General features: G+C 48.0%; 2 long non-coding RNA genes across 2 annotated transcripts in view; both read right to left on the bottom strand.

Annotated features, from left to right (window-relative positions):
• The window catches only part of LOC137840631 (uncharacterized), a 146,008-nt gene that overhangs the window by 52,886 nt on the left and 69,265 nt on the right, over positions 1 to 23,857 (bottom strand). The window lies entirely within an intron of this gene.
• On the bottom strand, positions 11,261 to 14,192 carry LOC137840645 (uncharacterized). Its single transcript, XR_011087470.1, has 3 exons — positions 12,958 to 14,192; positions 12,752 to 12,853; positions 11,261 to 11,637 (listed from the first exon to the last, which is right to left on the bottom strand). It is a non-coding gene; the product is annotated as an uncharacterized lncRNA (long non-coding RNA).

Below are 23,857 nucleotides of genomic sequence, written 5' to 3'. Positions count from 1 at the left end.
TGCGTTCCAGGCTATCTCAGCATTCTTCGTAGTGAGGTGTTCATTTAGGTAAACACCCGTTCCTTTTAGTTTCCTCCCTTGCTTCAAAAGATCCACTTTATGTTTCCTATTGACGAACCGAATGATAATTTTCGGAGCATCTTTTGGTTGTTTTCGGTTTCTTGGAAGTGTGTGACAAGCGGCAATGTTTCCTTTCTGGAGATCCATATGCTTACTCTCGAAAACTGTACTACCTGATTTTCCAGCGTTGACAGTTCATCCGATGGAGAGTCATCTGTCGAGGGATCCGGAGGACCCACCGCCCTAGCATAGGAGCGGTGTGTTGTTTTTAGACCAGTGATTATGAGGTTTTCTTGTCGGGAGTACTGCTCCAGTGCATCTACTCTCCGTACAAGCGAAAGGATTTTTTCATCTTTCTCCTTGGATAATTTCTTAAGCTCCGTTAGTTCAGACGTTAGCTGGAGCAGGGTGGCTTGCTGCTCTAAGAGTGTGGTAAGGTCTTGCCGTATTAAGTCAATGGATGATTTGAGTTCATCGTAGCCCTCATTTTTTTTGGGCGGCATGGCGAAAAGTTTGGAAATGAAAACCAGCTAGCCGCTAGCACTCCGTTTTGCCGCTAGCACTCCGTTTGAGTTGGCAGATGCGATTTTGAAGCGATGTGTAACAACCAGCAGACGGCGTGTACACATAGTGATGAGCAAAGATCGTTAACAGGTGTTTGGACAACCCCTGAATTTGTTAAGGCACTTGATCTCGGGTACACGGTTGCAGATATTACCAAGGTATGGCATTACACAAGAACGAGCGACACAATTTTCCGCGATTATATGCGGACATTTCTAAAAGGTAAACAGGAATCTTCAGGTTATCCGGCTCACGTGGTCAACCAGGCGGATAGAGAAAAATACATAGAAGGGTATGCCATTCATCAGGGTATCCAACTAGACCCTTCCAAAATTGCTGTAAACCCTTCTTCTTCTTCTAACTTCTGTTTTCAGGTCTGTACAATGTGAAATTCTTCCATTTTATCAGTGAGAAGCTTTCAATTGTGCGGTATTGTTTCAACATAAACAATGAGATCCCCGCCTCAAAAACATCAAACGTGGCTGCAGCGTGTTTCACAACAGCCTATGCACGCCTAAAAATGTACAGCTATTTAGAAATTTTACAGAGGCGTGTCCTTTACACCGATACAGATAGCCTCGTGTACACTGTGAAGCCGGGCGAAAATGTTCTCCCTCTAGGGGATTATCTGGGTAATTTGACAGATGAGCTTTCGAATGACAGCATTTTAGAATTTGTCTCAGTGGGGCCAAAAACATACGCTTACAAAACACGAGGATCATCTCAGACGGTCATGAAAGTGAAGGGGAACACGCAGTCTCACGAAAGCGGTCAGAGCATCAATCTGGATAGCATGCTCAGTTTTGTTCAAGGGTACATCGATACAGCAGGTGCAACCTCAGATGTGCTATACGCTCCCCAACATAATATCGTTCGCGATAAGAGAGGGTTTCATCTCAGAAACATGTCATTTTCCAAGCGGCTTCGTGTGGTGTACGATAAAAGAAGGCTGCTAGAGCGAGGCACCACTGAACCGTTTGGCTACTGATATTTCTATCTATCCATACGTGTGTCTGTGTGTGTATGGAAATGGCTTTTAACCAGATTGAATTTGACCCTAGATTAGAACTTCCTTTTTCATCTCTAGTAGCAGGGCCTTCAGGTTGTGGCAAGACTTTCTTTGTAAAAAATATATTGGAAAATCCTGAACATGTTATGAGAAAAAAACCTGATAATATTGTCTGGGTTTATACTTCATATCAACCAATGTACGATGAGCTCAAAAACCTGAATAAAGACATTGTTTTTATCAAGGGGCTGCCTGAATCTTTTGATGACAAGAAGCTGTTCCCGCCACAGCAGCAGCATCTACTGATTTTGGATGACATCATCTTCCAAGCTTCGGATAACCCGGAAGTGGTCCGAATATTCACCCAATATAGACATCATAAAAATTTAAGCGTTATAATGCTAACGCAGAATGTATTCCATCAGGGCAAATTCTATTACTACTATACTATTAATTTAATACTATTAGTTTAAACAGTAATTATTTGATTTTGTTCAAAAACCCCCGCGATAAACTGCAGGTGAGTGTCCTGGCAAATCAAATTTCTCCCAGCAACCGTAAGTTTTTCCTGGAATGCTTTGAAGATGCTACAAGAGAGCCGCATGGGTATTTACTGGTAGATTTGACACCTTCATGCCCAGAACAATATAGACTACGTACAGGTGTACTACATAACCAGTGGCCTGTCGTTTATATACCCAAACAATAAAACGATGACGAAGCTTATAAAAACAAACGCCCCGTTACTCAAATCTCTGTTTACATCCAAACCGGCCAAACGTAAGCATTTGCTACTCAGAGGTCCCAGTAGTTTAGTGAAAGCATTATGTGAGATTGCTCTAAATCTTCTTAAAGGACATGTACCCTTAAAATCAAAACTTTACAAGAGACTTAAAAAGCAAAAGAAAAATATCCGCTTTTTGGCTGATAAGAAAAATACTTTGAAGAAGAAAAGAGCTGTGTTAGTTCAGAAAGGTGGTTTTATATTGCCGTTACTGGCCGCGTTCGCACCTGTTCTCGGAAGTGTCATTAGTGGCTTTATGAACAAATCATAAAATGAGTTTGAAAACGGCTCAGAAAATGTTCCTGATTTCACCTTATCAGCTCGAGAAGCTGAATCGACCCGCTCCGACCATCCGTGATACAGCAGAGCATTCTTTGGATGAAGAGATGAAACAGGTTTTGGATAATAAAAATTGAAATCAATATGAAAAGATCAAAATTTATCAAACCTTAATGCAGCGTTACATGGGGTTGGTCAAACAAAAAGACTCCGAGCAAATTCCTATTACGATTCGCAACGAAGCCAATGAGAGGGGTGAAATAAAGACCACAGATGAGACCACAATTGAGATGACAGGTAGACGCTATGAGGATATTTTGGACGCGATAGGTCCACGTTTCCGACGCAACGCCAACTATGTGCTGAAAAGACTGTCGGCAGAAGATGTAAGCTGGACGCCGTTAAGTGAATTTATTTTTAGAGGAAAAACTATCAAAGGGTCCCATATGAGCAGATTTTAAACGTTTAAAATACGCTACAGGTGAAGATGAGGATGTTTCTTATGTAGAAGATGTAAGCATGATGAATAAAAAAAAGAAAGAGGACATCACCGGTTGTAAAATGGGTTAGTTATTAGATGATACTCTATTGTTGTTAGTGAAAAAAAACGCATGACTCTGTAACTCTCTTTAACAATAATTGTACTAAGTTCATTTTGTTTTTCCTTATTTAATCACTTCACTGGTTTCTTTTATATCAAACAAATTGTTTTAGGTTATTCACCTGACATGTTTCGGCGGTTTCTTCCGCCTTCATCAGAGTCTTTAACAATGGTTATTGAATAAAAGAGATTTTTATAAAACATTAACACGGTTTCAGACAATGACATTTTTTAAATTTATGCAATGAACATGATGTTTGCCCGCCGCACATCCGGTCTGGCCTTCGACATTATTTGACAAACTCACTAACCATGGCGTCGTTATGGAGAGGATCGGAATTGTAATGAGTCAGCACTTCACGATAGGTGAGCCCCCACCCACGTTGACTTAGATAATACATACAGTGTTGGCCACAGGTGTCTGACAGCTCGTGTTGCAGCTGCCCGTTCTGATATTCGACCCGTTTAGAATGCTTCTTCAAAAATCTGTATATACTTGACGGGTAATATGGACTATCCGGTGGCAGACCAAAAGGATCAAAGAATGTGGCCGAACCATCCGATTCTAAAGTCAAAGCGAGCCAGTGCTCTCCGGGTAGATGTCTTGGATGGGTGTTGACAATGTAATATTTTGGAGGCGGGTCGCTGACGTCAGCTAACTCATCCGATGCGAAAACACCTCCAAATAAGGTTCTCTGCATCCGAGTCATAATCACGTCCAATTCACGACCGTTCATAGCGTTAATAATGGTCCATCAATACTTCCCTCTTAGCGTTAATCTCTATAAGGGAATCGTATGCAGCGTATACGATAAGTGTTGCTGTGTGCGGTAGCGGTGCACGGAAACGCAAATCTAGTCTTAAAACCCCATTGTTTATGGGTGTTAATACGCCAGAATCATCCGCCTGACTTAAATTGAAAACAAAAAGTGAGTAGCCCTGACTAAAATCCTGTTGATCTATACAGAGAGGTAGATCTTTCAAAAAACGCCCTGTTGCTGTGTATAAATTATGAAATTCACGTGTACATATCCCAGCTTCGAAATTGGGCTGAAAAGCTTTGGCAGGTATCTGTCGACCTTCGTGGCTGAGAGCTAAATACTCTATGTTATAATGCAAACAATTAAACGGGTTTAAATCTCTCCGTCCCATGAAACTGTTGTGGTTTACGAGCGCTATTACAATTTGTTTAGGAATATGTCAGAGGAAGATGACGAATTCTTGACTTTTGGGGTATGGAATAAGTCTTCATATTTATTCGGGTTAACGGATAGAGTGCGTTACCTTTCTGTAAAGCGGCGGCGTGGCCTATTGCTACGGCCGGTGAGACTGTTACTTTTTTCACAAATAGGGATGCTCCTAGTATTTTGACACACGAATCACTGTCTGGAGCGCTCATGAGACAGAAATCATCAGAAGCTCTAGTTAACTTTAGACGCAGATCCACATTATTCAATAGATGGCGTTCGGAAAAGAAAATATCTCCATGAAGCGGTCCCGTTAGATGGAATTCACGTGAGCCTGCAATCTGCTGTGCGCGACGCAGAAACCCTAGATTAATTTCAGCCCCATCCACCGCGAGGGAGTCCATGCGCCCCCTAGTGTCTTTTGCGAACATTCCTGCTGTGAATTGTGACTCCAAAGAATCGCTTGAAAAGTTTAGCAGTAACTCAATGATGGACCTATAGGCGTGTGTGGCACTAGATTAGCCGCCCGCCCAACGAAATATCTAATTGACTAAAAATTGTGTTTATAGGGAAATTCACGATGCCGACTTGTTCTTGCGGTGGAATATTTGTCCCATCCCTACGCGTCACCTTTGCACGGAGATGTAGTAGAGTGTCGGATAAATCTAAATATTTTGAGCCGTCCCGGGTATAAAAAATTCTATGGGACCCTGATCCACAATTGCGGACAAAGGTTGAAATTCGACATATGAACTATCTTCTATGGAGAATTACGTCAAAGGGGCCGAAAACAAATCTAGACTTGATAATGTCGCCTCTTGACTTTTAAAATGTAGAAGGGCCATTTTTTTTTTTTTTAAGAGAAAATATCTATTTTCTTAACAACTGGCCTGAGACCGGTCGAGCGCCTTTTCCTTTTAATGCTCCTTTTTCTCCGCCCACCAGGATGGAGCCCCCCACGTGACAATAAAGCTAGCCCGGAACCTTGTTGCTCGGGGCCTTGTTTCTGGTGGATTCTTTGAATGACGCGCCCAGCTACATCCGTTGCTATGTTTTTAGCGGCGGCTTGAAGATGCGGCTTCGCCAAGTTAAACCCGTTTTTGAACATAGGCATCACGAAACTGAATAGTTGTGCAAAGATAGACCCCAGGCCACGCCCATACTGCATTGGGGCCCCTGCAAATCCCGCAAAACCCTGGAAGTTCCCGTCGACTTGTGTTTCATAATAATCGACAAAACGATACAAGGTGGGATGTGTTGCCGATGTCATCATTATTTTTTATTATTATTTCGATCTAAAATGCAGAATGAGAACAACCTTCCCGTATTCGAAATCTATTGGATTGTTCTGGTCTGTTCGCAGGTAAACCGAAATGGTTTCAATATGGCTTCTGCACACATCTAAATAGTAAACAGGATTAAAAGTTTTGTTTATAACGTCGCCGTAACTACCCTCAAGAGGTAGGGTCCTAAGCATTGGAGCGTAGGCGTCACCAACTGTCTGATGATGTATGACGTCAGTGTAGATGAACATGAAATATGATCCGGCTCGTCTGTCGGCAGGATGTTGTGCGTTTACGCCTTCCGGCTTGAGTGAGAGCCAATGTTCAGGGTTCATTCCAACAATGTGCGCTAGGGGGCTCTTGAACATAATTCTCAATCCTTCTTCGCCCGAAAACATGAACATCTGTTTATGTCGATCAAATTGGACATCAATCTTTTTGTTACTCACTTTCTGAGTCATCTTGAAACGTGTCCCCTCTAGGAAGCTAAGGCTGTTTCAGGTAGAAATTCCGTTTTTTTCTCAGGAATGGTGGGTAATGAGTTGATGTATGAAATCTCACATAAACCGACCTACCACGAACTTTTTAAATCGATATGTTGAGCCAGTTCGGTTTTAAATTCTGTGAGGCTGTTTGTGTTAAATAAATGCATACTAGCATTTGACGGTAATGTTACGTAGAATTCTCTCTGGCCTTCACCCATCTTGTAATTTTCACAGAATGGCCGTTTTATCGAACGTCAGATGTTTTTAATACTCTTTGCGGGTACCCAACTGTCGAATTTGGCTGGCCAGCCCACCCAGTGGACAAGGGACTCGCGTTTGCCTGACACGGTGCGTGATTTAAGAATTTTCTGTATGCGAAAATTATTATTTTTTTTAAATTTTTACTTTTTGTAATTCCGCTTCGTAAAAGCTGCCTTCTACAGGTGAACCGTATAAATCTGAAAGCTTATAAACAGGAGGAGCGCGATGGAGACGTTGTCTTATTCTGAAAATTTTATCCGTGTAACTTTGTAAATAACCTTTTTCAAAATTGCCTTTTATTTTGGAAATTCTCACAGTTTCACCCGGTGCGAACCGGAACTTGTCCCCCCGTCGGACAGGATTTTTGGCGTACAGGTTGGTGAAAACAATATCCTTATTCTCTTCGTTTACGGCGTTCGGTGTCATTTTTATACTGCTGTTATAACTGGCAATAAAATCCTGAATTACATCCACGTATCGTTGTGTGTTCTTAGCTGTGAAATAGCACCACATTCGTGATTTTAGAGTTCGGTTAAATCTTTCAACGGTTTGCGCCTTGGTGTCGGACCAGGTGGAAAAATGTATAATATTATGCTGTCTCATTAATTTCTGAAAATGTTTGTTAAAAAACTCTTTTCCTTCATCTGTCTGAAGTCGTAGGAGGGCTCCTGTAACTGTCAGGACATCTTTAAAAGCTTTGGTGACTTGAGCACCTGATTTAGCTTTCAAAACGCGTACGTACGCCCGTTTCGAGAAAATATCAATAACGGTTAATAAATATTTACATCCGTCATTGTAGCGTGCTAATGATTGCATATCGCATAAATCTGGACTGAAATTGTCTCATAGGCCCTCGAACAAAAACTTTATTCCTAGGGAAAGTTATTCGAGCTGGCTTGTGTAAAGTGTAAGCATCTTGATCGGATAAAAAAGCTTTCACTTTTTTAATGTTAGTGTTTTTACAGCTAACAGCCGCTGTTCTGTGTAGGCGTGTCTCTCCCCCAAAACTAGCTGGACTCTTAGCACAATAATAGAGTCTCTGAAGACATCTCTCGCCACCCATTGTTAGGTAAGTTCTGTTGGATATCAGAGTGTGACGCTGTTAATAAAACAAGCAGGTATGACATCTTGTGATTTTAAATTGAATAAACACAGAGAAACAATCGCTTTTCCGGTCACAATAGTTTATTACAGAAAAAAATCTAACTAGTTCTTAAAAACATTACTAATAAACAGAAACAAGTATAAAACATGGTAAAAATAAAAAAGACATGGTAAAAAAATGTTTTTCTATAAATCCTAAGGTTTAACATAACGCATGAATGAAGATAACATAGATGGTGTTACTTTCGACCCTATTAGAGTTTTAAACTTCTTTAGCTGCTCCCCTGTTAAATCTAGAAGTACTGTTAGGGTAGTCATCAGCTGGGCCCATATTTTTTTCACAAAACCTCCCATTGTGTCTTTCCAAACGTTCTAAATAATAGAGCGACTTCGTTGTTATTGAACACAGTGTCACGCGCTTCTTGTTTTATCATACGGAGCCGCTCAAAGATCTTGCACTCGTGAGCTAGGTCATGTAGAATGGCAGAAACAGTATTGCGAATGTTTATAACAGATGCAGAGGTTTTAAAATAGAAAAGCATTGTCGACAAAGTGTGGAGGAAGTCAGTATTGCACAACTCAGCCGTCACTGCTTCATAATTCACGTAGAAATAAAATGTTTGATCCTCAACATACAAGGTGCATCTGACTAAGATCGTCAAGAGCACATCCGTCACACTTAAATTTAGCATGCTTCATTAAGGCATCATACAAAAGATGAGCCACCATCAATTTCAGGCGTGTGTAATCTTCGATCATCAACCATTTAAGATGCTCTACCCTCATATTATACTCTGAGTCCTGTTGTGTGTTGATTCTCACAGGCGTCGAAGTCACCGGAGGAACGACGGCAAACTCAAGATCCATCAGTGGGATGTTTCCAGCTGTGGGCGAGGGGTCATTGTCAGCAATCGTGTCGTCAGCCTCCTCAAAATCACCGGGCACCTCTGCCTCTGCGTCTCTGAGCATGACTCTAATGTCAGCAGCAGACAAGCAGGGCAAATCCATGCCATTTTCAGGATAGCGTGCGCAGGCATCGTCAAACAATTCGATGGCTCGTGACGAGGACCTTGGTTCATGCTATTGCGGCCTCTGCTGCTGCTGGTGCTGCTGCTGCTGCTGCTGCTGCTGCTGCTGCTGCTGTTGCTGCCCCGTCGTGCTTGCTAGGTTGTACCCCGAGGTTTCAGGGGTTTCAAACACGTCAAAAGTTGATGACAAAGCTCCATAGAGAGAATCGGGTTGCAGATCGTCGAGGCAGATCGGTGACATGCGTTCGCCCGGGTCGGGAGTAAGCAGTGGAAGAATCTCAAACCTTTCCGCCCTTGTCTCTGGCCCCGCTGGCGTTGGTTCCGGTTGTTCAGTCGCTGTACTTGGCCGTGGCGCCGCTATGAAAGCTGTGTCCGCATCATCATCTGTCTCTGCATCAGAGTTGTCAGGGCTGGACCAGAATGTGATGCCTGGCTCATTGCCCATAGGTACAAAACGTGGTAAAAGTCTTCTGGCAAGCATTTTTTGAGCCATCTTCTTTCTCTCGTGCGTGTGTGTGTGAAAGAGGCGTCTGCAAGTCCGCTCTTATACATTTTAGATAGTTATGTTAATGACTACAACCCCACCTTTCTGTGACTGCAAGTGAGAAAAAGAGGGGGGCTAGGAGGGGGGGGGGGTGTAGGAGGAACGCAGTCTAGTGTGCTGAGGAGGGCCAGGGGTGGGTAGTTTAAAGTTAATTTTTTAGTAAGAGTTAATCTAAAGTCAGTTTACGTTTCACCCTGACGACGTTTTTCCAGACACGGCTTGATAGAAAAAGTCCCGTAATACTCTCACCAAATCCTTGCATCCTTTCATACCATGCGGTCAATGGTATATTCAATATTGTCTGGAAAACTCCACATTCGCTGTTAAACACTTCTAGTTTTAGATACATTAGATCGATTAGCTCTTCATCTTCTGTCCCATCAACAGTTTGAGGAGAAACTTTAAGCCGGAAAAAATATCTTCCGCTGGCTGTGATTTTTGAAATCCAAGTTGCATTCAGCTCACCTTCTAACCCGTATTCATTGAGAAATTCAGACAAGACCTTTGGCAGGAGTTGATTTAAAACACCCCAGTCATTTGAGTTCAACGTACCATATGCACCGGCCTGCTCATAGTTGCTGTTGTTTGATCCAGAGCTCTCTTGGTTTCTCATAAAGAAAGACAACTCACCAGTCTCGTAAAAAAATTTAAATCCCCATAGAGCCTCTGGTGTTAGATGCCAGCTCCGCTCAAGTTTTTCTGTAGGCCTTTGTTGCATACGTCTTAGATACATTTGTTTCTTCCTAGGGGCATCTAGCAAACCATCAGGGCCTTTACGGCAAAGATGGATACTGACCGGCGTTTCTGCTATCATGATTTGAGCTTCAGGTTTGCAGTTTAACACCACAGCTTTAGCTTAGCTCTTTTCTATGAACTAGCAGCCCAATACTCTGGCGTAATATATGAACAACAGGTCCGGCCCCCTCTCTCAAACCACACCTCTGTGTATCACGTGTTTTTTTTTAATCAGGATATGTTTTAAACTTAGACAACCTTCATAAAAACAGAGGGCTTCATCTGTCTCCCTCCAAAATTAAACGATTCCATCAGTCTCTACCTCATCAGATATCTTTGGCCCCAATAATGCCGACTCCACTATTGTTTGTCAAATTACATGCGCCAACACCTTGATTTTTTTCTCTTTCAGATAAATTTGGCACCATGCTGACGACACTTCAATGATTTTCTCAACAAAACCCCCTTGATCCTCTAAACTATTGTTTGTCAAATTACATGCGTCTCACTTTCAGATAACTTTGGCTAAACTATTGTTTCTCAAATTATATGCGACTCTCTTCCAGACAACTTTGGCACCAATAATGACGACTCTCGTGACCCCCCACACTGACACAAACACCCGTCCCCTTCGCCTTCTCAACAAAACGGCCCCCTTCAACCCACACGTACTGGCTGGTAGCAAAGCTAGCTCAGATGCTGCACCTGTTTTGATTGATAAAAATACATGCCCATACATATCCACATCTTAAAAATGGCGCCAGCAAACCAAAATGGTGACAGTCAAAGATGGCGCCGTCACGACTTGATGCCCCCAACCCCGCCCCAATTCAAAAGGGGGTGATTTATGATACCATAACAAGTCATAAAAAGGTCATAAAATGTTATGACCCCTAACTCATTCGCATATGAATAGACATCAAAGCCTGATACTTTCTTACCCTCTCTAACCTCGATCAGATTCCGGATGTCGGCGGACAGGCAGCTGATGGCGGTCTCGGCTCGCTCCAGTGGGCTCAATGCCGTCTCGTCGTTCGCTGGCTGCATAGCGTTGGTCAGTCTGTACTGTAAGGGATCAGACAGTACAGCCAAGTGCGTAGCGACAGAGACTTTATTATGGAAGGGGATGATGGGAATAGCTGGCGCTGGAGCGGCGATTTGGCTGGGGTGGTTTCTCAGGGACAGATGAGCGTAGCATCACGGGACAGACTGACACTCGGGTCTGCGCTGGCGGCGCTGATATAGCGCTGTCCATGAGCCCGTGGCAGGTGACGGCGATTCCACTGACAGGGGGGCGTGGTCCTGTCGCAGGTGGTGCCAGCACGTGACAATATTATGCATGTATATATTATTCTATGTACAAAAAACTATTGCATTTATTAAAATGAAATCAACGAACTGCTGCAGAGAACACAGAATTTTATTTCTGCATGTAACAAAAAGCATTTTACACTTAGTTGATGCTTAATTTCAAATAAAATACCCGGTGTCTATTTGAGTCCTCGTATTTAAGAAATAAAAATCCAAACTTACCCAACCCACTGAACAAAAAATGCAAACAGCCTGCAGTCACCTGTCCTCTTATTTATGAGATAAAAATCCAAACTTATTCAAATATTATCCACCAGCACTGAAAGAACAATGCAAACCAAAAAAATGTGCAGTCTGCTTCTGTCCCATCGCGTGTACTGGAGTGTGCAGCCAGTTGTCCTCCTGAATTAAAAAAGGACTAATTCACTTAATATACTATAGTTACCGTATTTGCCGGTGTATTGGTCGACCTTTTTCGATCCAAAATCGACCGAAAAAAATCGACCTCGACTTATACACCGAGTCATAAAATTTAACTTCGTATTCATCGCTTCAAATGTGATGGTAACCAAGGCCGTTTCTCATGCATCTCATTGTGCGTTGCACTTAGAAAATTTGAACCGGGCGGCGTGCGCGAGTGCGCGGCCCGCTGGAAGTCGAATGAGGTGCCGCGATCTCCTCCGCAGTGCTTATAAAGTGCCGATCCGCTCGGCGGGGGCTATTTTCGGCCACTTGGCGTGTGCGCACGGCCTCCCGGATGTGCCGGGCGGCGTGCGCGAGCTCGCCGGCCGCTGGAAGTCGAATGAGGCGCCGCGATCTCCTCCGCGGTGCTTATAAACAGCCGATCCGCTCGGCGGGGGCTATTTTCGGCCACTTGGCGTGTGCGCACGGCCTCCCGGATGTGCCGGGCGGGTGCGCGAGCTCGCCGGCCGCTGGAAGTCGAATGAGGCGCCGCGATCTCCTCCGCGGTGCTCTTAAACAGCCGATCCGCTCGGCGGGGGCTATTTTCGGCCACTTGGCGCGTGCGCACGGCCTCCCGGATGTGCCGGGCGGGTGCGTGAGCTCGCCGGCCGCTGGAAGTCGAATGAGGCGCCGCGATCTCCTCCGCGGTGCTTATAAAGTGCCGATCCGCTCGGCTTGGAGCTATTTCCGGCCTCCCGTTGGTGCCGGGTGGCGTGCGCGAGCTCGCCGGCCGCGATCTCCTCCGCGGTGCTTATAAACAGCCGCATGCGCACGGCCTCCCGGAATTTGAACACATTTCGTCAATAAATTTCGCATATTGAATTTTGAAGTTTAATATAATGCAACAATTGAGCTCGACTTATACAAAGGATATATCATAAAATCGTAAATTTCCGTTGAATTTTAGGGGGTCGACTTATACACCGAGTCGACCTGTACACCGGCAAATACGGTATGTATTTATGTCACTTTTATAGTACACATACATGCATGCACGCACGTATGCACGCACACACACATGGAAAATAATAACCAATTAAAATATTTATTTTACCTGGTTAATGTGATTTTTGCTCCTGAACCTCGCTGCACAGCTTCTTCACGTCAGGGCTGTAAGATGTCACCTTCATCTTCAAACAGGAACGTAAGCTGATGTCTGTGAGGCGTGAGCGGTGCTTGTTTTTAATAAAGTTCATGTTGGAGAAGACCAGCTCACAGATGTATGTGGATCCGAAGACTGCCAGGACCCCAAATGCATACCTCTTCATGTTTATGTAGCTGTCGGGGATGACATTCCATGTCTCAAACACAAGTTTGTCCTGTTTGGGAAGGTTTGCAATGTCGCTCCATTTGTGATTCTGAGCGAGAAGGGCCTTCTGACGGGACACATTTTCAAGATCAGCTGTCAAGGTCTCCACCCACTTCAAGGACAGGCAGGGCATTTAGACCATCACGGACTACAAAGCCCGCGCCGAGGAGCTGTGAGGGCGACGTCCGTCTGCTGAACGATCTAAACCGCTTCTTTGCTCGCTTCGACGCCCAGAACAGCCCTTGCCCGCTGAAGACCACTCCCCCCCACACGAGCAGCCCCTGCGCCTCTCTGCCGACGGAGTGAGGAGGGCGCTTGCCGCTATTGACACCCGTAAGGCGGCGGGCCCTGACAACATCCCGGGTCGAGCGCTGAAGGACTGCGCTGGGGAGCTGTCGGATGTCTTCACGGACATATTTAACGTTTCCCTGCAGCAGGTCATCGTCCCCTCGTGTTTCAAGGCTGCCACCATCGTTCCTGCCCTCCACTCGGCCCTCACCCACCTGGAGAGAAAGGACTCATATGTGAGGTTGCTGTTTGTGGACTTCAGCTCTGCCTTCAACACCATTGTGCCGCAGCGACTCATCTGCAAACTCGACGAGCTGGGCCTCAGTACCTTCCTCTGCAACTGGCAACTGGACTTCCTCTGTCAGAGGCCTCAGGTGGTGCGTGCTGGCGACAAAATCTCCGCCAGCATCACGCAGAGCACGGGGGCCCCCCAGGGCTGCGTGCTCAGTCCATTGCTCTTCACCCTGCTGACGCATGACTGCACTGCGACCTACAGCGACAACCGCATAGTGAAGTTTGCTGACGACACGACTCTGGTGGGTCTCATCACGAAGGGCGACGAGACTCGGTACAGGTCGGAAGTTGACCTTCTGACCACGTGGTGCAGGGACAACAACCTCCTGCTGAACGTAAACAAGACCAAGGAAATCGTTGTTGACTTCCGGAAGGGTCACACAAAACACCTGCCGCTGATCATCGACGGTGCTGTGGTGGAGAGGGTGAGCTGCACCAAGTTCCTGGGGGTGCACATCAGTGAGGACCTCTCCTGGTCCGCAAACACCTCGTCACTGGCAAAGAAAGCTCAGCGCCGCCTGTACTTCCTGCGGAAGCTCAGGCGCGCATGTGCTCCTCAGGCAGTCCTGTCTACATTCTACCGTGGCACCATTGACAGCGTCCTCACCAGTTGCATCGCTGTCTGGGGTGGTAACTGCACTGAACAGAACTTGAAGGCCCTGCAGCGCATAGTGAATACGGCTGGTAAGATTATTGGTGCTTCGCTCCCCTCCCTGAAGGACATTTACACCTCCCATCTCGCCCGCAAGGCAACCTCGATTGCGAGAGATGTGAGTCACCCGGCTCACTCTTTGTTTGACCTTCTGCCCTCTGGGAAGAGGTACAGGAGCCTGCCCTCCCGCACCAACAGACTCGCCAACAGCTTCTTTCTCCAGGCTGTTAGGACCCTGAACTCGCTACCCCCTTCTGCGTAGCGTGGGGCACTGTTGCGCTATTTTCTGGAATGTCTGCTGTACGCTCACTTGCTCCTTTTTGCTCCTGTTATTTATTTATTTGTTGTGTTATTTATTCATTATTTATTCAGCACGCTGTTGTTTACTTGATTGTCTGTTGTGGGCCATGTCTTGTCACCGTGGGATAGGGGGGAACGAAATTTCGGTTTCTTTGTGTGTCTTTGGCATGTGGAGAAATTGACAATAAAGCTGACTTTGACTTTGACTTTTGATAGGGAAGGATAAGGTGTTTTTTTCCTCTCTGAACTCACAGAATCGTTTTCCAAATGATGTTTGCACTGCAGTGATTACAGATTGCAAATACTGTGAATTTATGGCATTGCCAGCTTGTTGGAACTCTCTCAAAGCGGTGAAGTGATACAGTGTACCTCGCTGTAAATCCTTGGCGAACGCTGTCAATTTGCGCTCGAATCCCAGCACCTCTTCCAGCATGTGCAAGAGCTGTGCCTCCTTTCCCCTGAAGAGATGTGTTCAACGTGTTCAGGTTTGCTGTCATATCAACCACGAAGTGGAGTTTTTCCAGCCACTCTGGCTGTTCCAGTTCAGGAAAAGCGAGCCCTTTGTTGCTGAGGAAAACTTTTACCTCTTCCAGACACGCTGCAAAGCGTTTCAGCACTTCCCCTCTGGACAGCCACCGGACTTTGTTATGCAGCAAGAGATCAGAATACGCGCTGTCCAACTCATCCAGTAATGAGTGGAACTGACGGTGATTTAAACCTTTTGCCTATATTTTGTTAACAATCTGAATGACAACATCCATTACTTCTGTGCATTCTGGAGGAAATGTTTGCGCACACAATGCTTCTTGATGCAAGATGAAATGGAATGTCAGCAAATTTCTATCCAGTGACTTCTGCAGTAAAGCCACAAAGCCCTTCTGAGCTCCCGCCATAGATGGTGCCCCATCAGTAGCCACGGACACCAGGTGGGTGGTCTTTATTTCTTTGGTTCTTAAACAATCCAAGCCAGCCTCGCAGATGTCCTCCCCCCCGTGTTTGGCCTTTTAACGGTATCAATTCAATAATTTCTTCCTGTGGCCCGGCAGCGCTCACGTATCGGCAGAACAGTTTGTTCAATGGCCTTTTTTTCTTTGGACAAATCACAGGCGATTGCATACGCCAAAGCTGAATTTTATCTTCAATCTGCTTTCTGTTGACGTTTTCTGCCATCGTCACAGTTCTGTCTTGGACAATTTTTGCAGAGAGAGGCATGTCTTTTATTTTCTGCAAAATTTCATCTTTGTTTTTGAAGTCCGAGAACAGATGTTCTGAAATCTTAATAAATGTTTCTTTGAGGTATTCTCCATCTGTAAATGGCTTCCCATGCTTGACTATTTCCTGAGCAGCCACGAAACCTGCACATGTAGTTGAATTTCCAATCTTAATCCACTTCTGTGACTTCTGCTCACATCAGCCTTCCGCATCAGCTCCGAAACGGCCTTTTTTCGCTCCTCTCCCTTGGGATATTTTTTAGCAGAGGCCAAGTGTTTGTTCTCGAAATGTCTCGCAACATTTGACTTTTTGTTGTTTGCCAATTTTTCACCACATATTAAGCAGACTGGTAAACCAGTTTCATCAGCAGTGAAAGCCAAAGAATCTGCCCACGATAAACGTTCTGTTATCGTCAGAAATTTTCCTTTTCTTGGATTTATGCCTTCCAGGCAGGGGTAAAAAAATCACGCTGGTAGTGTGCTGGAAAAACGCCGGCTGCCAGACGTGAGGGACGCCAGGAATTCGAATGTCGCATATCGGCGGATGTGACGCATATTTTGGGCGGTAAAAATATTAAAAACGTTTAATTTTAATGTCATAAATTTACCATAATCTTCAAATTGAGAATTATATTTTAAAATGAACATCCATCATCCATCTTCTTCCGCTTATCCGGGGTCGGGTCGCGGGGGCAGCAGCTTTAGGAGGGACTCCCAGACTTCCCTCTCCCCAGCCACTTCATCCAGCTCATCACGGGGATCCCAAGGCGTTCCCAGGCCAGCTGAGAGACACAGTCTCTCCAGCGCATCCTGGGTCGTCCCCGGGGTCTCCTACCGGTGGGACATGCCCGGAACACCTCCCCAGGGAGGCGTCCAGGAGGCATCCTGATAAGATGCCCGAGCCACCTCATCTGGCTCCTCTCAACGTGGAGGAGTAGCGACTCTACTCCAAGTCTCTCCCGGATGACCGAGCTTCTCACCCTATCTCTAAGGGAGAGCCCGGACATCCTGCGGAGAAAACTCATTTCGGCCGCTTGTATCCGGGATCTCGTTCTTTCGGTCACGACCCATAGCTCGTGACCATAGGTGAAATGAACAAACTAAAATAAAATTTAATTTTTATAAAATATTCATTATTTTCCAAAGTCACAGGGAGCCACAACAGAAGGATGAAACAGCCACATGTGGCTCCGGAGCCATGGGTTGCCGACCTATGATCTAGACCAGATATGGGCAAACTACGGCCCGCGGGCCACATCCGGCCCACGGGGCCGTTTAATCCGGCCCGCCAAACCTGAATAAATTGTATTATTGAACTTTTTTTGGGTCATTACTAATCCCTGCAATTAGTATGTTTCCCCAATAGATGGGGGAAGCGCCCGCCTGCACATTTACTCCCGTAGGTCGTGTCACATACCGTCAGTGCGTGTATGTACTAAGTAGTACGGACCCGGCGCACTCCGCGCTCTATTTCCATCAGTGCCGAATTTCCAGTGTGGGCTGTGACATCAGCATTCTCGTAATTCGTGCGCTGAGCTTTCAGATACAGTTTTACGTTAATGCCACCATTCTGTCCCCGAGTTTCCGCAGATTGCGGTTATGTCCCTGAGTTTCCGCCGAGTGCGGTTCTGTCCCCGAATTTCCGTCGAGTGCGGTTCTGTCCCCGAGTTTCTGCCGAGTGTGGTTCTGTCACCGAATTTCTGCCGAGTGCGGTTCTGTCCCCGAGTTCCCACCGAGTGCGGCTCTGTTCCCGAGTTTCCGCCGACTGCGGTTCTATCCCCGGGTTTCTGCCGAGTGCGGTTCTGTTTCCCCAGTTGCCAACAAGAGCGGTTCTGTTTCCCCAGTTGCCGCTGAGCGCGGTTCGGACTCTCCATGTCCCGCCGAGCGCGGTTGAAACTTTGTCACAGACCAGTGGGGGTCATTTGGACTGGTGCGCTTCCCCCCTGCCCCCCCGCACTCCATGTGAGGGTTTGGGTTTTTTGGACGTCAGGAGCCGTCCCTTGTTGTGGGGGTACTGTCACGACTCATCCCCGATCGTTTCCAAATTATCATAGTTTCTGTCCGTGCGTCTGTGTGCTCGCCCCTCCACTCCTGTGTGTGTCATGCGGGCGCGTTTATTTTTTCAGTTTTTTGTCTCGTCAATTGTCGTAACTTTACTTCCGGTTTTATTTTGTCATCCCTTCCGTTTCAGTTCGTGTTTCCTTCCTCGGTGTTTGGTTGTCTTGTCTTCCCTGATCCCAATTGTGTGCACCTGCGTAATCGACACTAATTTTCATCACCGGTGTCCCCGCCCTTTTGTGTGTATTTAGTCCGTGTCTTCCCCTTGTCTTGTGCCAGTGTGTCTTGCCTCGTCCCGACCACCAGCGATCCCTTGATGTCCGAACTCTCTGTAAGAACCCTCCTCTTTATCTCGCCACCGAGCGACGCTTTTGTTTGTGCCTTGGTCTCCATCGCCTTTTTGTCTCGCCCCAGTGCGACTCCTTTAGTTGGTACTTTTTGCTACGTGTTTTCCCTCGTAAGAGGCGTTTTGATTTGTACTTTTAGCCTTTTGACTCGCCTCAGTGCGACACCTTTTGTTTGTACTTTTTGCCACGTGTTTTCCCTCGCAAGAGGCGATTTGATTTGTACTTTTGCTCAGTGTGCTTGCTGGAATAAATCCCAGAAAGAAACGACTCTGCATCCGAGTCCTCCGTCTTGTCCCCTGCCTGACAGTACACACTGGCCAGTCATGGACTCGGCAGAGTCGGAGCACCTGTGCGCCGCAGTGCGTTCCCATGCCTCACAGCTCGCCCAGCACCAGAAGCAAGTGGGCGACTTGGGGAAAGAAATCCGAGGAATCGCTAAGTGCCAAGAAGAATTCAGAGGAGCGGTCGCCACCCAAGTAGCACAGCTGGGTCAGCAAATGCAGGACGTGCTCTCACTCTTGAACGCGGGACCAGCAGCGACTTCCAGTACACCCGCTGCTTCCTCAGTTACTCCCCTTGCCATAGCTCCCATGACCGGCGGTGCCAGACTGGCTCCTCCAGAGCGCTACTCCGGTGAACCCGGCCTTAGCCGGGCATTTATTACAGAATGCGGGATGCATTTTGAGAGGGCCCCAGCAGATTTCCCCACCGAGCGCTCCAAGGTGGCCTACATGGTTTCATATCTGACGGGAAGGGCCCGCACGTGGGCCACCGCGGAATGGGCCAGGGATTCCGTCTCCTGTCACTCTCTCCCCGCTTTCATCAAGGCTCTGCGAACGGTGTTCGATCTCTGGGTCCATACAGGATCAGCTAATCCCCTTAGACCTTCCCACCGACCTCGACGCCCTCATCGCTCTGGCTATCCGCACTGGCAACCGGCTGCAAGAGTGGAGGAAGCACCGAAGCAGGACCACCCCCGCCTTCGTCCCAGTAGCCGGCCCTGACGTTCACCACTCCAGGCTGGACGGGGATCGGCAGCGCCAAGAGCCAGAACCGAGGCAGTTGGGCAGAGCTAAGTTGACCGAGGAGGAGAAGTTACGGCGACGCCGAGAGGGAAGATGCTACTACTGCGGTGAGCTCGGACACCTCCTTCTCTCCTGTCCAGTAAGGAGGACCCTGAAGGTGAGCGCCTTCTCTGCGGCTCCGTCCCCGGAGCGAGTGCTTCCCAAGGGCAGGATTACACAGTTGGGAAGAGAAATAGAACTCAAAGTACTAATAGACTCAGGAGCAGATGAAAGCCTGATAGACTGGGCATTTGCTCGCCGGTGGGGGGTAAAGACTGAGCTGATGAACACCCCCGTGAAAGCTAAGGCACTCAATGGACAGGCACTTTTTGAAATAACTCACATAACAGAACCAGTCTCGTTGTCGATAGGTCCCCACCAGGAGAATATAAGGCTACATGTCGTGACCTCTCCAATGAACCCTCTCATTCTCGGGTATCCATGGCTTCAACGCCGCAACCCCGTCATAGACTGGGGATCAGGGGAAATAACGGGATGGGGTCCCGACTGTCATGATTCCTGTGTCAGGTCTAACCCGCGCGCTGTACCTCCTGCTCGAGACGCGCAAACCCCCGACTTAACCGGGGTCCCTGCGTGTTACCACCCATGGGCCGAGGTATTCAGCAAGGCCAAGGCTACCTCCCTACCTCCCCACCGTCCGTATGATTGCGCCATTGAACTCCTGCCGGGTTCAACTATACCTAAGGGGAGGCTTTATTCTCTTTCGGGCCCTGAAAAGCAAGCCATGAACGAATATATAGACTCCTCCCTGCAAGCAGGACTGATTCGACCATCATCGTCGCCTGCGGGGGCGGGGTTCTCGTTCTTTCGGTCACGACCCATAGCTCGTGACCATAGGTGAGGGTAGGAGCGTATATCGACCGGTAAATTGAGAGCTTTGCCTTTTGGCTCAGCTCTCTCTTCACCTCAGCGGACCGGTACAGGGTCCGCATTACTGCCGACGCTGCACCGATCCGTCTGTCGATCTCACGCTCCATCCTCCCCTCACTCGTGAACAAGACTCCAAGATACTTGAACTCCTCCACTTGGGGCAGGATCTCATCCCCGATCCGGAGAGGGCATTCCACCCTTTTCCGATCGAGGACCATGGACTCGGATTTGGAGGTGCTGACCCTCATCCCGACCGCTTCACACTCGGCTGCGAACCGTTCCAGCGAGAGCTGGAGATCACGGCCTGAAGAAGCCAACAGCACCACGTCATCTACAAAAAGCAGAGACGCGATGCTGAGGTCCCCAAACCGGACCCCCTCAACCCCTCGGCTGCGCCTAGAAATTCTGTCCATAAAAATTTCGAACAGATTCGGTGACAAAAGGCAGCCTTGGCGGAATCCAACCCTCACTGGGAACGAATCCGACTTACTGCCGGAAATGCGGACCAGACTCTGGCATCGGTGATACAGGGACCGAACCGCCCTCATCAGTTGGCTCGGCACCCCGTACTCCCGAAGCACCCTCCACAGAACCTCCCGAGGGACACGGTCGAACGCCTTCTCCAAGTCCACAAAACACATGTGGACTGGTTGGGCGAACTCCTATGCACCCTCGAGGATCCTGCCGAGGGTGTAGAGCTGGTCCACTGTTCCACGGCCACACTGCTCCTCTTGAATCCAAGGTTCGACCTCCCGACGGACCCTCCTCTCCAGCACCCCTGAATAGACCTTACCAGGGAGGCTGAGGAGTGTGATTCCCCTGTAATTGGAACACACCCTCCGGTCCCCTTTCTTAAAGAGGGGAACCACCACCCCAGTCTGCCAATCCAGAGGCACTGTCCCCGATGTCCACGCAACGTTGTAGAGGCGTGTCAGCCATGACAGCCCCACAACATCCAGAGCCTTTAAGAACTCGGGGCGGATCTCATCCACCCCCGGGGCCTTGTCACCGAGGAGTTTTTTAACTACCTCAGTGACTTCGACCCCAGAGATTGGAGAATCCGCCTCAGAGTCTCCAGGCCCTGCTTCCTCAATGGAAGGCGTGTAGGTGGAATTGAGGAGGTCTTCGAAGTATTCTCCCCACCGACTCACGACGTCCCGAGTCGAGGTCAGCAGCACGCCATCCCCACTGTAAACAGTGTTGACGTTGCACTGCTTCCCCCTCCTGAGACGCCGGATGGTGGACCAGAATTTCATCGAAGCCGTGCGAAAGTCATTCTCCATGGGCTCACCAAACTCCTCCCACGCCCGGGTTTTTGCCTCAGCAACCGCCAAAGCCTCACCAATGGAGGCGCGGAACATGGTCCACTCAGACTCAATGTCCCCCGCCTCCATTGGGACGTGGGAAAAGCTCTGCCGGAGGTGGGAGTTGAAGCTCTTCCTGACAGGAGATTCTGCCAGACGTTCCCAGCAGACCCTCACAGAGCGTTTGGGTCTGCCAGGTCGGACCGGCATCTTCCCCCACCATCGGAGCCAACCCACCACCAGGTGGTGATCAGTTGACAGCTCCGCCCCTCTCTTCACCCGAGTGTCCAAAACATGCGGCCGCAAATCCGGCGACATGACTACAAAGTCGATCATCGAACTGCGGCCTAGGGTGTCATGGTGCCAAGTGCACACATGGACACCCTTATGCTTGAACATGGTGTTCATTATTGAAAATCCGTGTCGAGCACAGAAGTCCAACAATAGAACACCGCTCGGGTTCAGATCGGGGGGGCCGTTCCTCCCAATCACGCCCTTCCAGGTCTCACTGTCATTGCCCACGTGAGCATTGAAGTCACCCAGTAGAACGATGGAGTCCCCAGAAGGAGCGCTCTCCAGCACTTCCTCCAGGGACCCCAAGAAGGGTGGGTACTCTGAGCTGCTGTTTGGTGCATAGACACAAACAACAGTCAGGACACGTCCCCCCACCCGAAGGCGGAGGGAGGCTATTCTCTCGTTCACCGGGGTGAACCCCAATGTGCAGGCGCCCAGCCGGGGGGCAATAAGTATACCCACACCTGCTCGACGCTTCTCACCGTGGGCAACTCCAGAGTGGAAGAGAGTCCAGCCCCTCTCGAGAGGGCTTGTACCGGAACCCAAACTGTGCGTGGAGGCTAGTCCGACTATATCTAGTCGGAATTTTTCTGCCTCGCACACCAGCTCGGGCTTCTTTCCAGCCAGAGAGGTGACATTCCATGTCCCAAGAGCCAGCTTCTGCAGCCGGGGATCAGACCGCCAAGGTCCCTGCCTTTTGCTGCCGCCCAGCTCACATTGCACCCGACCCCTTCGGCCCCTCCCACAGGTGGCGAGCCCATGGGAAGGGGGACCCACGTTTCCTTTTCGGGCTATGCCCGGCCGGGCCCCATGGGCGAAGGCCCGGCCACCAGACGCTCGCCTTCGAGCCCCGCCTCCAGGCCTGGCTCCAGAGGGAGGCCCCGGTGACCCGCGTCCGGGCGAGGGAAAACAAAGTTCATTTGTGGTTTTTGTCATAAGGGGCTTGGGTGAGCCGTGCTTTGTCTGACCCCTCACCTAGGACCCGTTTGCCATGGGTGACGCTACCAGGGGCATGAAGCCCCCGACAACATGGCTCCTAGGATCATAGGGGCACGCAAACCCCTCCACCACGATAAGGTGACGACTCACGGAGGGGTGGAGTAAAATTTGTTGTGGTAATTCTTAGGATAGAGCCGAGGTGTCGGTCCGTTAACTTATAGAGCTGTGACGGGCTTTGTTGACGTTCATGTGGCGGAACGTCTGCTCACACACGTAGGTCGAACCAAATTGTCCTTTCTTTTTTCTAAAACACTCGGCACTCAGTGTCCACCTTTCTTTTCCTCGGGCCACTCATTTTAGTGGAAGGATTCCAGGGGAAGGTTTGTGGGTGGCATTAATGTAAAACTGTATCTGAAAGCTCAGCGCGCGAATTACGAGAATGCTGATGTCACAGCCCACACTCAAAATTCGGCACTGATGGAAATAGAGCGCGGAGTGCGCCGGGTCCGTACTACTTAGTACATACACGCACTTGTGAGTGTGCACCGAGCTTTCTCACAAGGCCTCCGGGAGTAAATGCGCAGGCGGGCGCTTCCCCCATCTATTGGGGAAACATACTAATTGTAGGGAAAATGACCCAAAAAAGAGTTCAATAATACAATTTATTCAGGTTTGGCGGGCTGGATTAAACGGCCCCGTGGGCCGGATGTGGCCCGCGGGCCGTAGCATGTCTGGTCTAGATCATAGGTCTGCAACCCATGGCTCCGGAGCCACATGTGGCTGTTCCATCCTTCTGTTGTGGCTTCCTGTGACTTTGGAAAATAATGAATATTTTATAAAAATTTAATTTTATTTTAGTTTGTTCATTTTAAAATATAATTCTCAATTTGAAGATTATGGTAAACTTGTAACATTAAAATTAAACGTTTTTAATATTTTTACCGCCCAAAATATGCGTCACATCCGCCGATGTGCGACTGTTGGAATAATTTTAAGTGAAGCTTTGGCCTGCCAGACCTGGAGGCCTCGCCTTTACGAGTTTATCTTTCCTTTTATCTAGGTTCTTCCTTTTTAGTGATAGGGATGTCTTTTGATCCCTGTCAGCCATTTTTATCCTTCCTGTCCTTATGTTGTCTGTGTGTTTTGGTTCCCGTAAGAGGCCTTCACTAACAATGAGCAGGGCTTATTTGCATAGGTGACATATTCTTT

Source organism: Syngnathus scovelli, chromosome 9, assembly GCF_024217435.2.
Source record: "Syngnathus scovelli strain Florida chromosome 9, RoL_Ssco_1.2, whole genome shotgun sequence".
NCBI classification, from domain to species: domain Eukaryota; kingdom Metazoa; phylum Chordata; class Actinopteri; order Syngnathiformes; family Syngnathidae; genus Syngnathus; species Syngnathus scovelli.
The sequence above is the reverse complement of the archived record's forward strand: the minus strand, read 5'-3'. Positions and strand labels throughout refer to the sequence as shown.